The 15,861-nt window shown below is 36.6% G+C and overlaps 1 long non-coding RNA gene across 8 annotated transcripts in view; it reads left to right on the top strand.

The window, feature by feature from the left end:
* LOC139039895 (uncharacterized) overlaps positions 1-15,861 on the top strand; it is a 143,104-nt gene that overhangs the window by 102,336 nt on the left and 24,907 nt on the right. For 7 of the 8 annotated variants that reach the window (XR_011493193.1, XR_011493194.1, XR_011493192.1 and 4 more), the window contains one exon: positions 1,631-1,870. This is a non-coding gene — a long non-coding RNA (uncharacterized lncRNA). Of the gene's footprint in view, positions 1-1,630; positions 1,871-6,718; positions 15,130-15,861 lie in introns of those variants that run through there. The other variant, XR_011493188.1, reaches the window with a different exon arrangement.

The following is a 15,861-nucleotide window of genomic DNA, read 5'->3' as shown; positions in this document are numbered from 1 at the left end:
TGTAATGGAAATTCCTTTAGCGATGTTAGTTTAGTTTATTTAGATTATATCATTTAAGAGTTTGAAGATAGCTCTAGTTTCACTTCAACTTAGAGCAATGTTTATAAAACTTCTTTGGGCCTAAAGAAACAGCTGATGAATTTCCAGGACAGTTAATTTGGAGCTCAAGGCAGACCAATCTGCTCACACCATTTAAACAGACGATCCTCCCAGTGGGCAGAATGATTAGTGAGGAGAGGACAGCCAGGTTGGTGCTTTGGTTTTTTAAACTCTGATAGTCAAAAATAGAGATTTTTTAGATCACGGAGTGTCTAAAACAAGTAGTTGATTTAACCCCCTTGAATCCTTCTTGGGACAGTAAACAAGGGGTCTTAGCTATATCCTGGTAGGAAGTAAATTTCTTTTGGAGAGCAAGTTAGTGTTTTGTAAGGAACAAGAACTTTTTTTAAGGTCCTGAGGATACCATTTAGCAAATTATCGTAGCACTTTCTTTAGCGATACCCGAGAGCCCAGAAAGATTTAATGAGCCTTCGAAAGTGCCAAAGTTACTTTAAGGGAGTGACATAACTGGAAGAATGTAGCTAAGCACACTGGAAAGTTTCTTTGAATGGCTTTGTAGATCAAGGGCAGATAAAAAAAGGATGAATTCTAAACAGAGAAAAGACTTCTCCATGTGATAAGCTTTATTTTATCCTCTCAGGTAGTATTGCTAACAATATTTCAGATATAATATAATGCAAATAGTGAAATGCCTTTGAACTGCTTATTCCTCGCCTACATTTATTCTGTTGTCTTAAGATCAATGAGAATATTAATACCTTCTTTCAGGGTTTGAGAGATGCTTTTGGATCTAATGATGGTAGTTTCTATTGAGCGTGTTTAGGTCAGAATAAAGTATTTTGGGTCATGTTATTCCTGTTCCACCATGGTTTGTTTTTGCTACCTGCTGTTACCACCAAAGGTGAATCTGAATTACAAATAGTGTCTCTTAGGATTACAAGGAAACTGGGAAATATTTCCACGTTTCAGAATAGAATTTAAGTAACTTGGAGTAATTCTCAGCACCACAGGCAAAAAATGGCAAGTGTTTTAAACTGAGTGTCAGTACTAAAATCTTATGTCTATGTAGGATCACACTGATGTCACTGGCATTATGGATAAACGCAGAAGAACTTTTATATGCTATATACATATCCTTGAAGAATGCCTTAAGATCATTCTAATTAAATTATAAGAGTAGATGTTTAAGACCCTTTGGCCTCTTTAGAAAAGGGTAACAAAGCATTTTGAAAGAAAATCTGATTGATATATTCTATCATCTTAGTTTCTTCATGATTATTACCTCACCTTGGGGACTTTTTTTGTATACTTTGCAGACTTTTCATATACTTTGCTGTTTATTACAAGGTTTTCTTTTCAGACAAGAGAATCTTGGAATCACGTACTGGAGGTACCACATTTACTCAGTGATTACTTTGCCATGTGATAGCCAATCTTCCCAGATATTTCAACTTCCTTCAGCAAACAAAAATAGGATGGTAATAATAGGATAATGATGTTGATTATCTCCACTGATTTTCCTCTGATTTCAGTTCCTTTTGTTTTTCTTTCTGGGTATATAAATTCACAGAAATAAGAGAGAAACTACAGTCACAAGGGGAGCAAGGCACCGTGTGAACCTGATGGAACCGGACTCCACTTGGCACCTTTGTGCTGACTTAGTTCAAGCCCTTGGCATCTCTCCATCAGACAGAGCCTGGGGTATGAAGATTTTGTATGAGGCCAATCAAAACCTGTGACAGAGTAGAACTGAACCAACAAACCACCTTTTTGTTAAGACGGTTCTGAATACTAGTCTCCAGAGACAAAAGTAAGCATCCAAAGGCTGCTGTAGCATCTAAAGGCACTTTTTCCCTGAAAAAGTGAACTCAAAAATATTCTCTGAGGGTTGGAATGCTTAACTTTTAAATCCCTTTTACTATTCTCTTGAAATTTGTCTAATCTGGGGCTTCCCAAATTTTATTGCACATTAGAATCACCTGGGGGACTTTAAATATCCTGATGCCCAGATTGCATCCCAAAGCGATTAAGCCAGAATGTCTGCAGTGGAAGCTAGGCGTTAGTGTTTTTAAAAAACTGTTCATCATCTCAGACTGAAACTCCGCACCTATTAAACAATAACTCCCCATTCCCCTTTTACCCCAGCCCCTGGTAACTACCATTCAACTTTCTATCTCTATGAGTTCGAGTACTCTAGGTACCTCATATAAGTGGAATCATATAATATTTGTCCTTTCATATCTGGCTTATTTCACTTAACTTAATGTCCTAAAGGCTGTCCATGTTGTCATGTGTGTAAAAATTTTCTTCCTTTTTAAAGATGAATAACATTGCATTGTATGTATACACAACATTTTCATTATTCATTCATCCATCAATGGACATTTGGGTTATTTCTACTTTTTGATTATTGTGAATAATGCTGCTATGAACATGGCTGTACAAATATTTGTTTGAGTTCTTGCTTTCAATTTTTTTTGGTATATAACTAGACGTAGAATTGCTGGATCATATGGTAATTCTATGTATAGTTTCCTGAGGAACTGCCATATTTTCCACAGCAGTTGCACCATTTTAAAACCCACCAGCAGTGTACAAGTGTTCCAATTTTTCCATATCCTCACCAATATATATTTTTTTAGTAATAGCCATCCTAATGGTTATAAAGTGGTATGATTGCTTTTTGACTTTCAGTATGTTTATCCCTTCTCTTTTTTTCTGGGCCATCTCCACTTTGGCTTTTAATTCTTCCCTTATACAGCTTAGGACCTTGTTATTCAAAGTGAGGTCTGTGGAACTCCAGAATAAATATCATCTAGGAGCTCATTAGAAATGAGGACTTGAAGTCACCACTCTAGACTTACTGAATCAGCATCTGTATTTTAACGATTTCTCCAGGTGACTCTTATACACATGAAAGTTTAAGAAGCACATAATACATCACTTCAGTTACTCTTGACATCATCTTCAAGATCTTTCCACCTTTGTCTTTCTATCACACTCACATCACAACCCTGAAACCTTCGATTAGTTCAAACATCTGTATTGCTGAACATAGTTATACAAAGTTACCCCACCTGGAGGATTGTTGATGCTACAAAGTCATGATTTTCAACCACATATGGACCCTCACCACGTCCTTTTTAAGGGCCCCTTGTCAATTCCGTGCCACGTTATCAAAAAAAAAGCAATTCTGATCTGCAATACTCTTCTCGTTTACCTTTCTCAACCCATCTTACTCCTTTCTGGAAAAACTTGCATTCTTCTTCACTGAGAAAATAGGAGCTTTCAGGTGCAAAGCCTCTCAGTTTAATTGCCTCCTCACCTATATTCTAATCACCGACCTTCTCCAATGATAAAGAAGGAAGCACTCTTATTCTTTTCATGGTTTCATTTCTCCATCTATGGCCTAAATCTCAACTCTTTCTGTTTCTCCTTCAACCACCACTTGTTCTCCAAAGGCTTTCCCTTAAACACCATTCAGTTGTAATCCTGACTATTGATTTCCCCTATAAGACTCATTTTTCTGAAAAAACTTCAGATGAACCATAAACAAATGATTTTGTCCTTTTGGAATTCAGCCACATTCACCTCCAGGTATCTGAGTTGACACCTGGCTGCCATCCTTTCTAAGAAATTACTCCTGGCTATGATTTCTCTTCTCAAGTCAACTTAGGGCTTCCTCTTCTGAGCGCCATAATAGTCATGCATGCCTTTATTACAGCACTGATGAAGCTGCACTGTCATTGTCCCTATGCCTGTATGTAAAATCTAGACAGTGAACAAACTGAAACAAGTATTCCTGGCATCTAACCCCATCCTGGCATATGGTGGATGCTCCATAGTGTTTGTGGAATGGCTGAATTAAGGAAATCCAAATTCTGATGTGCTCTAACACTCTGGCCTCTGGTCCAACACTGGTAGCAGCAGTTTCCTGTCTTGACCTGTCCTGGCCCAGAGCTGCTTCTTGCATCTTGCAATAAGCAATATTCCTGTGTAACTAGAGGGGGTGTTTTCTGTGGCAGGGAACAATTGTCTAAGTTTTAACTTCCTGAAACCACAGTTTTCCTTCATGTATATTAATTTCAAGCTTATTTTGCATTAAATGAGGGAGAAAAGTCTAATTTATTTGTAATTTTAATTAGCAAGTCAAATATTTTGGGGATTTATAGCAACCAAGTAAAATTGGTTCTCTAACCTGAATCTGAAGCAATTTCTTCAGCATTTTCAAGACCAAGGTGCTTCTTAGACCTTAATATGCAACAAGATTACCTGGGGATCTTGTTAAAAATACAAATTCTCATGTAAATTCTGCATCTGTAGTCCTTGGTTGGCTATGAGATTCTGCCTTTCTAACATACTTCCAAGTTGTACCAATCTGCTGGGCTGGGGACCACAGTTTGATTTGTAACATCCAAGCCCATCACCTCATGATGTAAAATCTCCAATTTTTATTGTGTCAATTAGATCATTTCATGGTTAAACATAGAAAATTACATGATGTATCAATGACGGTTGTTTAAAATGAAGGATCAGTTATCCAGTTGACAGTTACTTCCTTTTCTGGTAAATTAGAATTTATCACATTAGAAGAGATTGATAAAATAAGACTGAAGATATTGTTTTTTGTTTAATACTAAAAGCAATTTCAAACTATGAAGATTAGTTTGGAATGATTATGACTTCAGATTTGAAGCAGTAAAATCCCACTTTAGAAGAGGAGGGTCATGTCGTGGGACACAGAAGAAGGCCTTACTTTATATTTGGCAGCCTGAGTTAAAATGTAAAGCTTGACTAAGCCAGCCCTGATGGCCTAGCGGTTAAAGTTCAGCACTCTCACTGCTTGGCGGCCTGGGTTTGTTTCCCAGTCGTGGAACCACACCACCTGTCTGTCATTTGCCATGGTGTGGCAGTTGCCATGCTGTGGTGGTGGCTCACATAAAAGAACTAGAAGGACTTATGACTGGGATATACAACCATGCACTGGGGCTTTAGGAAGAAAAAAAAAAGAGGAAGATTGGCAACAGATGTTAGCTCAAGGAGACTCTTTCCCTGCAAAAAAAAAAAAAAGTAAAGCCTGACTATAGAGTTGCTTATCTCATTGGGCATGATGCACGAGGACCTGTCTGAAGCAGCCTGGAGCAGAGGACAGGATGAGGTATAGGAGCATGTACAAGCCTTCACAGCACTTCTGAAGAGTGCCGTCTATGACTGCTGCATTGGACCCTATGGAAGGTACTCTTGGTATTTAGCAGTGTGGTGGCCTTGAAGTTGAGCAGGGGCTAGCAGGGCTGGCTCAGAAACTGCTCTTGATTTTAAGCAGCAGTACAGTTACAATCAAGAAATGGAGGCACAATGATATTTATTTAGCTGTGAGTGGAGGATCCTAAGGGGATGTTAGGATCCCTCTAAATCAGCAGTTCTCAGTCCTGGCTGCACATTAGAATCATCTGGGCTATATTAACCCCCCCCCCCCCACCCCCTACTGCCAGAGCCCCACACTCATAGGTTCTGATGTAACTGGCCTGTGGCAAGGTGAGCATCAATAGTTTTAAGTATCCCAGGTGGTTATAATGTGCAGCACGATGGCAACCACAGCTTTAAGCGCTCACAGGACAAAAACCCTCCTTCCCAGATGTGGCAGAATGTCTCTCTCCAAGTTAGGCCCCTTAATCCCAACTTGCAGGATTAGACTCATTCCTTTCTCTAGGACGGTGGTTGTCAAACTTCAGTGGGCACTAGAATCACTCAGAGGGATTGTTAAAGCATAGATTGTTAGGGCCTCATCTCCAGAGTTTCCAATGCTATAGGTCTGAGGTGGGCCTGCAATTTGCATTTCTTTTTTTTTTTTCTAAGGAAAATTGCCCTAAGTTAACATCTGTTGCCAATATTCCTCTTTTTTTTTTTTTTTTTTGCTTGAGGAAGATTAGCTCTGAGCTAACGGTGCCAATATTCCTCTACTTTATATGTGGGTCACCACCATAGCATGGTTGATGAGTAGCATAGGTCTGTGCCTGGGATCCAGACCCAGCAACCTGGGCTGCCAAAGTAGAGAAACCCAGACTTAACCACTAGGCTACGGGGCTGGCCCTGAAATTTGCATTTTTAAGAAGCTTCCTGGTGGTGCTGATGCTCCTGGTTTGGGGAGCCCACTTTGAAGACCCAAAACAAGGCCTGGTTTTTGAATCTTAATCTCAGCATGAAACATACCTTGGTGTTATTCCTAAATCTTACCGATCCCAAATCCAGTTATGGAATCTGGATTTAGGCTGTCTAAGCAATGGATAAAGATTAGATTTGTCATTTAGAAAATTATGAGTGATCGTGGTGTTGAGGATGGGTTGGAGAAGAACAGTGAGTGAGGGTGGTGACAGGAAGACTGGAAGAGACATAGACCAGGCCCTGGCAGTGGCATTGCGTTGGAGGGAAGGAAACAATTCATAAAGTATTAAGGCAATTGTTTGACACAATTATCAACTGACGATTATATGCTAAATTGAGGGAGAAGAAAGAATCAAGGGTAATTAATCACAATCTGATTTATCAGCAAGATTAATAAAATATCACTAGTTTTGGCTCGATATATTTTAAAGAATATAGTGATCATCTCTAAATGGTCTAATGTAAAAGTGACAGGTGTTCATTACGTCTTTTACAGAAGGATTCAAGGTGATCGTTTGATGTGTCGAAGTTTGATCCTGTTTCACTTTTATCTTTTGACAAAGGAATACCTAAAACACAGGTGGTTATCTAAGATTCCCTTGTGTTTTCACCAGGAGCTGTTATCATGTTATAGTAAGTTCGATTTCTTGGGGGAAGTGCATTAATTCTTCCCTGACATGAAGGAACTTCTATGTAGTTGAGATTAGAAACGTGTCAGACCTCAGAGGAGAAAAGCTCAGAGTTTCAGCAATGCGCACCAGAAGACTATGGGCATTTTTCAGGACAATGCGGTTGCTCATTTTAGCACTCCCTTCTAGCAAAACTTCAGATTGTCTCATTCCACTTCTTGGAAATGAACCCAATAAAATGGCAAATATGCTTACTGAGCCAAAGAAAACATTTGAAGTTGAATTTTATGTCTTTAATTTTTTTTCTTTGTTTTAATTGCTAAATGACTTGTCTTCAAACACGAGATTGGCATTCAATTAATAGAATGATCTAATCAAGGCCCCTTGGTTTACAGTTCAGAGAATGAGAAGAAATGAATACTCAGTATTATAGTTATATTTTCACATGGCATGAATCATTGCAATTTCCTTTGCATTTTCTGGCTAGAAAAATAACACAGAACCAATAACAACCAAAGATGAAGTGTCAAGGAAAACAGGAGCTATGAAGTAAAGTATGTAAGGTTTTATGGAGCTGCCTGGAAATCAAAGTTGTTTGTATAACTCAGAAGAAGTAATCTGATCTGGTGTTCCCAAAATTCCTTAAAATATTCATCTAGAAAACAGAAGATGTACTCTGGCATCTTGAAACACTCTCTGTCTTATAAGACTACATCTCCACCAAACTGTGATCCAGGATAAAGCTACATAAGAGCAAAAGGAATAACAGTTGGTGGAAATCTAACAAGATAAAATGTACAAGACAGAAATATCCACTGTAAAATCCCAGATGTATAGAAGTGATCTGTAACTTCAGCAGTCATTGTTACATCTTGAATTTTAATTTTTCATATTTCCTCAGAATTACAAATTGCAGAATGTTGTAAAAACATTTTTAATATTAGCAAAGGTCATGGTTTTTATTTTAAGTACATGCTAAGTCAGAGGATATTGAAAGGAAAAAGAAAGATTTCCATATAGCCACTTCTATTTTTCCTCTGAATTAGTTGAAATTGTTTTTAAGATAATTCCATAAAACTTGGAAATTCACTTATCAACACAAAAGATCTATGTGCCTTTCAAGCCAAGGTTTCTCTAATTTAACAAGTTTTATTTGTGACGCTCTCAGAGATGTCCATGATGTGATGAACAACACATTCCATTTACAGAGCAATCTCATTGTAAGAATTCTAAGCTTTTACAGAAAAATCTAATCTATGAAAAATAAGCTTCAAATGATTTTACATGGGGAAATTAAACACTTGTTTAGCTTTTCTCTGCATTGGGAATATGCAAAAGAAAAGGGAGAGAAGCTAAAATCAGAGCAAGCAAAGAGGTATTTACATCAGTTTTACTTGCAATAAGAGCATAATGACCAGAAAGACCATGCATTGCAAGCTCTGATACCGCTTGAAAGTTTTGGAAGGACTTTGTGGTTAAGAATTACTGTAAAATGAGTTAATGGAACTCTGCTCATTCCATCTTGTCTTTTAGAATAAGTCAACTGATAATTGTCTTCAGCAAACAGGTTTTAAGAAAACCTGATATCTCAGGACAATAATTATAGACTTGCAAAAGTACAGAATTAGACGTGAATCTTTCCAAGTTGGTGTACGGTGTACTAAGTATGGATGTTCCACAAGGCAAAAAAGGATGGACACAGCAGGAGGACAGGAGACAAACCACGATACTGATACAAATTTAGAATGTTAACAAACGTTGGACATTCAAGTGTGTTCCAAAGCAAGGCTATCTCTGTGAGATTATAATGATGGTTCATCAGAAGATACTTAAATATTTGGGGTAGGAAAGTATGAAAAAGGTCATCACTTGATTGATTTACAAATTTCCTTTAAAGTGATCTGCCCTTTCTGGGATAGGATGAATTATTCTATGGAATAATACTGAGTTTGACTCTCATTGGAAGCATCTCAAATTACCCCATTACCCATTCTTAGCATTTTTCCTTGACTACCAGCAAAATGCTGCTTGTCTTCACATTCTTTAGCACAATGTCTCTGTTAGCATTTTCTTTCAGATTTCATTCATTTCTTACAGTAACACTGTAATAGTTCTTGCACAGCTGAAGGTCACTTCAGTTGCATTTCTGCTGAGTGTTTTTATTACCAAGTTTCATAGGATTTCATAGGTCCTCTAGGACCTAGCATTATGAACTCTATAGCAGGTCTGTTATCTGTAAAATTAGACAAAGAGATATCAGCTGGCAGATAATAATAAATGGTGATGATTATTGTTATGACTATTTAGCTTTGTATTTATATAATTATATTTTTAACTTCTATTGTACTTTCTCATCTCTCACTTCTTTCAAACTTTGGGAAATCTTGTAAGATACGTAAGACAGACCAGATATTCATCATCTCCATCTTCTCTTAAACGAGAATATTTAAGTGTTTTGAGTTTCAATGGTTCACACTAAGTTAGTGGTATAGTTGGTACTAGGACCAAGGCAGTAGAAATTGAAATTTAAGGAAATTTTCCAGACAAGAAACATATTCACAAATTCAAGCCCCCTTCTGAATTCTCCAGATTATTGTGTGGGATTTGCATATATGTGTTGGGACAAGGGTGTTGGGCTTGAACTATCAAGTGCCTCAAGTGTCATGCCATGGGCTGCATAATTTTGGCAGGTGCCGAAGGTTCCTGTGCCTTTATAGAATAAAATACTCAGGAGAGTGGAAATGGAAATCTCACAGTTGGGAACTATTAAGAAAAAAAAATGGAATAGAATCAGGTTTAAAAGAATTTCAGAAGATTTTAAGGACATTTTAATATAATCAGTCAAAAAAGAAGTCAATTGTAAACCTTAAACTCTTAGTAGAAAATAGTTTTGGAAATAACACCACAAAATACTCTGCCACTTTGTACATGACACTTTTTGAGGTATTTAAACCAGATACTCACTGCTCCGTTAAGATCATTTTTTTAAACTAACGAAAATGCTGTGTGATTAAAGTTTTTTCTCTTTAAATACTAAATAATGAACATCTCAGCAGGATGGTTTTGTGAATTACATATGATGGCACAACCATATATCAAAGCAATTCAAGTTAAGCAACACGTATTACTTCCTGGGACAGAACATTCTCTTAAGATTGCAGATAAAGAACATACTCTTAAGGAAGGAATACAAGCTAACTTGACTTTGAGGAATGGCGAAAATTTGCTTTTGAGGATTTAAGCATGCTCTCAATCTTATAGCTTTCTTTCTCTTCCTAAGCCTTTGTTCTTCCCTTCATTATTGTTTTAATGTCTCTGAGTATCTGTGTATGTATTTTAAGTTCCTGGACTTCTTTTTGGAAGGAGTTTGCTGTGCGTGTTTGTCATTAATAGATGAGATAAATATTATAACTGTCATGTAGTGAAAAATACGGAATTTGTCACTATCAGAAGGGTATGGAACAGAGGAGCTATTGAGAGAGTAAGAAAAAAAGGACCTCTAGAGCACTTAGAATTTTGTTTTCTTAGGCTAAATTGAGGGATGTCATTTTTGTCCAAGCAGATGATATACCTGTCTGAGAAAGTGACCATTCCTGGTAATAAACTTACTGGTAAGTATTTGCTAGAGAGAGCAGCCTGTTCCAATGATGGCTTCATTTAATAAATGGATGGTGTTTGAAATGGAAATATTATGCCACTGACCATAAATTATGCCAGCTGATTTGTTTTCAGGAGGAATGTTGGGGTTATATTTAATGAGCAAAGTAATAGGCACTTTTAAAGTCTTGTTAACTATTTTAACTTACCATTTCAGTTGCTAAAAATCATAATTCAGTAAATAATTTCTGAAAGAGTTAGTATAATATGAGCAAAACATTATAGGATGTCTGACCCACAATCCTCTTTTACATTCTGGAGCTGCTCCAGATGGAAGAGAAAATGAAAATCCTGTCTTCTTTGTTTCTTCGCACCCCTCACCCTAGCAGTCAGATCAAAAGGGTGAATTTCCCAGTACCTTTGGGTGAGCTGAGAAGCTGTGGGGAAAGGACAGAGGTGCTGCCTGGTCCAGGGGACAGCATTATCAGATTCAACTAATATTTAGTATGGCACAGGCGCAAATTTCCCTCAATGACACGTGAGAAATGCTTACCTGTTCACACAAGGAGACTGAAGCTGAGAGGGTTTAGTGACCCAAAACTCTAGTTTCAAAATCCATATGACCTCAGCTGATCATAGCCATTTAAAAAATAATAATAAAAGCATACAAGTGTCAAAGAGTAGATCATCAATAAATGGGAGTAAGAAACACTGAAAATTCTAGACCGTTTTACTTTGACTTCCAACGCTAAGATAACAGGTGTCTGTGTGTCTAAGCCATGGCCCAAATTTCTTAGTGCAGTTAATCTAAACTCTAATCTGACTTGATACAAAAGACTCCACTGTGGTGAAAAACATTGGTGGAGGACAAATGGATGGATATAGAGGGAGAACTTATCATTGAAAATTCTCCCGATAGCCTTTATTCTTTTTGGTAAAACTGCCTGTGAACTCACAATTGCACGTATCTTTGAAACCATTCAGGGCTTTCTGTTTGCTGCATATAAGCAGGGCCCAAAGCTTTAATGTCTGACTCAATTTTCTGCAGTCTATTCATGAATACTCGACATGACTGCAATAAATTATAAAGCCTCCAGGTTCACGTGAATGCAAGCATCTTAGGGTAAATTTTCTTACAGGCAAAACCCATGGTAGGTCTGTATTGAAGTACATTCTCTGTAATGTGTTTCCATTGAAAGTGAAAGAGCAGCTTGCACAAGATGTAAGACTGTATGTAATGGTTGGCACAGATATCTTACACCGGTGAATTATCTTCATTACACGGTGCGTATGTACGCTATGTAGTTTGTTGATGTTGTGGATTACTACGTGCTTTCTTGTCAAATGATTCACACTCACAGAGTTTATTTCTGAGCCTGTTCCATCAACATACCCTATCTTGGGTCATACCTTCAAAAATTGTTGTCTTTAAAAAGTTAATTTAGAATACTTCTGGCCATAAACTTTAAATATTTCTCCCCAAAACGATTTGAGAGGCAAATGTGGTTTTAATTTTCTATAACTATTTATCTTTTAGTTGTGCAAAGTATTTCCTATGGGTAGTTTATACTGCTATTCAGGTGAAGGGGGCTGCCAGTGTTACGTCAAAAGATAAACTTCAGAAAGGCCCTCCAAAAGTAGTGTTTGGGAGCTATTCATTTGACCTTCAGTGACAAAGCTTATGCCTTGCAAATTGATTAATACAGATACAATATCAAATCATTTTTCATACAATTTTTTAATGTTTGTTAAGTGCTGGAGCAGTATGTAAACAGAGTATTTGGCATTTTTATTAGGCTGCGGAACTCAGTCATTTCCTTTGCAACAACATCTCATAAACTATTTTGACAGTCTAATAAACTATAAAAAGCTGTGGTAAAAACTGGCTCTGAATGTTATAACCGTACAAAATGGAAAGAGCAAGAGAAAACATCTATCACCGGGATTATTATCACTGTTGCTATGGCAACCTGGTTGCAATGGCAATATCTCCACGGTTCTGCTGTTTGTTATCATCTTTCTTGATTTTACATCATTGAAATTGTAGTAATTACACTGTGCCTGATGAAAAATGCATGCTGTCATGGCAACTAAGTCAAATATTCTTAATCATTTCACCTCTTCAATCTAAAATGTAATTGTTTGTCAGTAAAATAGGTTATACAGAAGGCTTCGATGGACTTGTGATTGCCTTAAGTGTTTTGCGAAAAATAGTGCTTTTAGGCTCAAGACCCTAAGCTAAACTAATAGCCTGAGATGGTAAACAATGACTCATTATAATAAGTAAGCAGCATTAATTGTAGAGTGACTTCTCCAGTGTGGTCAAATTATAAACCATGGTGACTTTAACCTGGTGCTTAAAATCAAAGACACAAGAGAATATTTTTAGTCGTCCTAATATCTTCAGTAAATTATTTGAATCAGATGTGATGTTTATTTTGGTGGGCCCCACTTATATTTTATGAGTCAATGGCTTCTGCTGAATGTACTTTAGAATGTTTTCTTTGCACTGTGTCTAATTAAGGCATAAAGAAAGAATCCTTTCTGTAAATATGAAAAAAGAAATAAATTAATAAGATATAAAAAGAGTGCCTTTCTAACTAGAACAGTCAGTTACAGGTCCATCAGCTATTCCTTCAGCTGATACGTTTTGTGTAGTATCTTCAAAAGAAGATGATTTTTTTGTCATATCTACCTATGTATCTGAGTAATACGTGTGTCCTATCAGAACAGAATGGAAGAATCAATATATAAGTTGTGCTATAAAATGCCAAATTTGTCCTCTTGAGTGGAAATCCATAAATAAACTATACAATTTCAACAGCAACATGGAAACTATAGTACATATTTTTATAATTACCTATTCTATTTCCTCAAAAGGATGGAAATTTTGCTTGAGTCAGAAGAGAAAATTGAGTCTAAGAAAGCTTTTGTTTTGATAACAGAATTTTTATAGCTCAGTTGATATTTCTCTCATTTAATTTTTGATGTAATGAAGCTATAAATGAGAGCAGCAAAATAAATCATTTTCTGCTTTTTCAAGAATTTATGAATAATGTAATCATCTTTATTTGTATCCTTAGGTGTATGCACTTTACATTTGGAAACACAGGATAAGCCAAACATTATATCCTCTAGGTTTTAGATTTACGAGAAAATTTTACTGCACATAAAAAATTATACACTTCTATTTCAAACAAAGCTAATCATAATTCTTCCTCCATATACCTATATTTCTCCTTTTTGTTCGTACGTCATTGCTTTTACATGAGAAACAGGTACCAGCTAGCTATAATATGATTAATCCACTTCCACCAAAAGCAGAAGATGTCTTTGCTATTGTAAAGCCCGGTTTATACCAACACTGAGGGAGGGGTGGAGAATTGAAATACAAGTATGTATTTTCAGAGCTTGACTACCAATGTATTTATAAAGATGATAGTAATTTGATTGTGATAAGCACTGTTTGCTTCATCTTTAACGGATTTAATCATAAAATTGCTTTAAAACATTCATTTTCATCCCTGTTTGGGCCAAATGTCCCCTTCGACCTTTCATGAGCTGCTGGCTAGACTCAGAGAAGACTGTGGCCACTCAGCAGCTCTGTTCCTGAGATGCTGCTCCTCTCGGTCGCTCAACCCTGGCCAGTAGAGATGGGATCACCTGGGATAGATAGAGCAGGATGGGACAGGGCTGACCCTTCAGCAGGAAATGAAGCTTTCATCTTTTCATCAAATACCAACTGTGCGCGAATGATGCGCCAGTCACTGCTTGAGGCACTTGAGAGTTTAGTTTGTTCACCCCCAGCCGCCCTAAATTCCAGCTTTTACAGAACACAACCGTTTTCCTTTAAAGGAGCTATCTCGTGGCAGACGCCATTTTTACATAACACACACACTTCTCTATCCACCTCAAAATGGTGGGGATCAACTCAGTTAAAATAGTAAACAGAATCACATTGCAAACTCCGAAGTGGTACAGGAACACGAATGCCCATTATTATTTAATCTAATTTCTCCTCCCCTTCAGGAAATTTTCTCCTCCATTCTTCTCACTGTCAGTTGTGAGCTCAGGGAATTCAAATTAATTTAAAGATTAGACTGAGTAAAACATAATTAGGAAGGTAAATGTTCAGGGGGAAAAAAAGGGCAGCAGAAAATGCGTTCCAGACATAAATATAAATGATGCTTGTGTTATCTGCCATTTTTACATGCTCTGTGTCACTGTTCCCATTCTTTGGCATGGAAAATCCAAAGCTGACTAAAGTCACACAAGAAGTCAAACTGCATAAATGGTAACGATAAGAAATTAGAAATATTAGAAGCAAATTTGACAGATGTCCCTGCATCGAGTTAATTTAAAAATTCGATTTAAATGTATTTTTTAGTTTTATGTTAAACAGACATATTTGACGGAATAAATTTTCTTCTGAAAATACAGATATACCCTAAATTTCAGCTGTATCTCAGACCTGGAGGGTTTCCAAATGTTTCTTTAAAATACACAAAGAAGCAATATCATGTAGGATGGAATATTTAGGACTCAAATAATTTAAATCCTGTTTCTCAATCTGTGTGTGTAAGAGTGTGTGTGTGTGTGTGTGTGTGTGTGTGTGTGTTTTAACAACTTTTACGTGATGATAAGTTTCAGGTATCTTTTATTAACCAGAAGCTTCTAAGACCTAGAGAAAAGTCCTAAGATGAAATTCTCTCTTTATAAACTCCAGGGGAGTGCCTTTAGAATTCTGATTGGTTAATATTTTTATTGCTTATTATTTTCCTGTAAAATAGACAATTAAATTAGTCAGAATTAAGGAGCACCACACTGGAAAGTGTTTTATATCTGGAGATCGGATTATTCACATTCTTATGGAATCATCTCAAAAAGTTAAAGATATAGACACTTGAAAAGAAAAGCATATTGCCTTTGTGAATCACAAGTTAAATATTAAATATTTCTTACAGCCTCCAAGGCAAAAATACTATTAAGGTATTGAAAATCTGAGCAACCTTTCTGTGCCACATTTAAACTTCATTGACAGAGCTTTTAGGTCAGAATGAAACTTCCAGATTTGGAACGTGAATTTCGTTGCATTGTATAACCTCCTTAGAACTGCCTGAAGGCTCAGACTAATAATACTTCTAATAAACGACAAGCTTTTTAAATATATGGACTCAGTCCAGCATTTGAGGTAAGAACGTTTGAAAAGACCAAATCTCATTTCTTTCATTCACTTTTCTACTGTATTTAGATATTGGAGTCTCAAAATAAGAGCTAAAAAACTAGTCTGTAACTTGAAAAATATATATTTTAGAAGTTTTTTATACTCTTTTAGTATATGAAATTTCTAAGTCACAATTCATAAATATGCAAGTCAAGTCAGTATCAGCATGTTTAGTATAATTTCTAATTG

This window comes from Equus asinus, chromosome 12, assembly GCF_041296235.1.
Source record: "Equus asinus isolate D_3611 breed Donkey chromosome 12, EquAss-T2T_v2, whole genome shotgun sequence".
Taxonomy (NCBI): Eukaryota; Metazoa; Chordata; class Mammalia; order Perissodactyla; family Equidae; genus Equus; species Equus asinus.
This window is presented reverse-complemented; position numbering and strand designations above follow the sequence as displayed.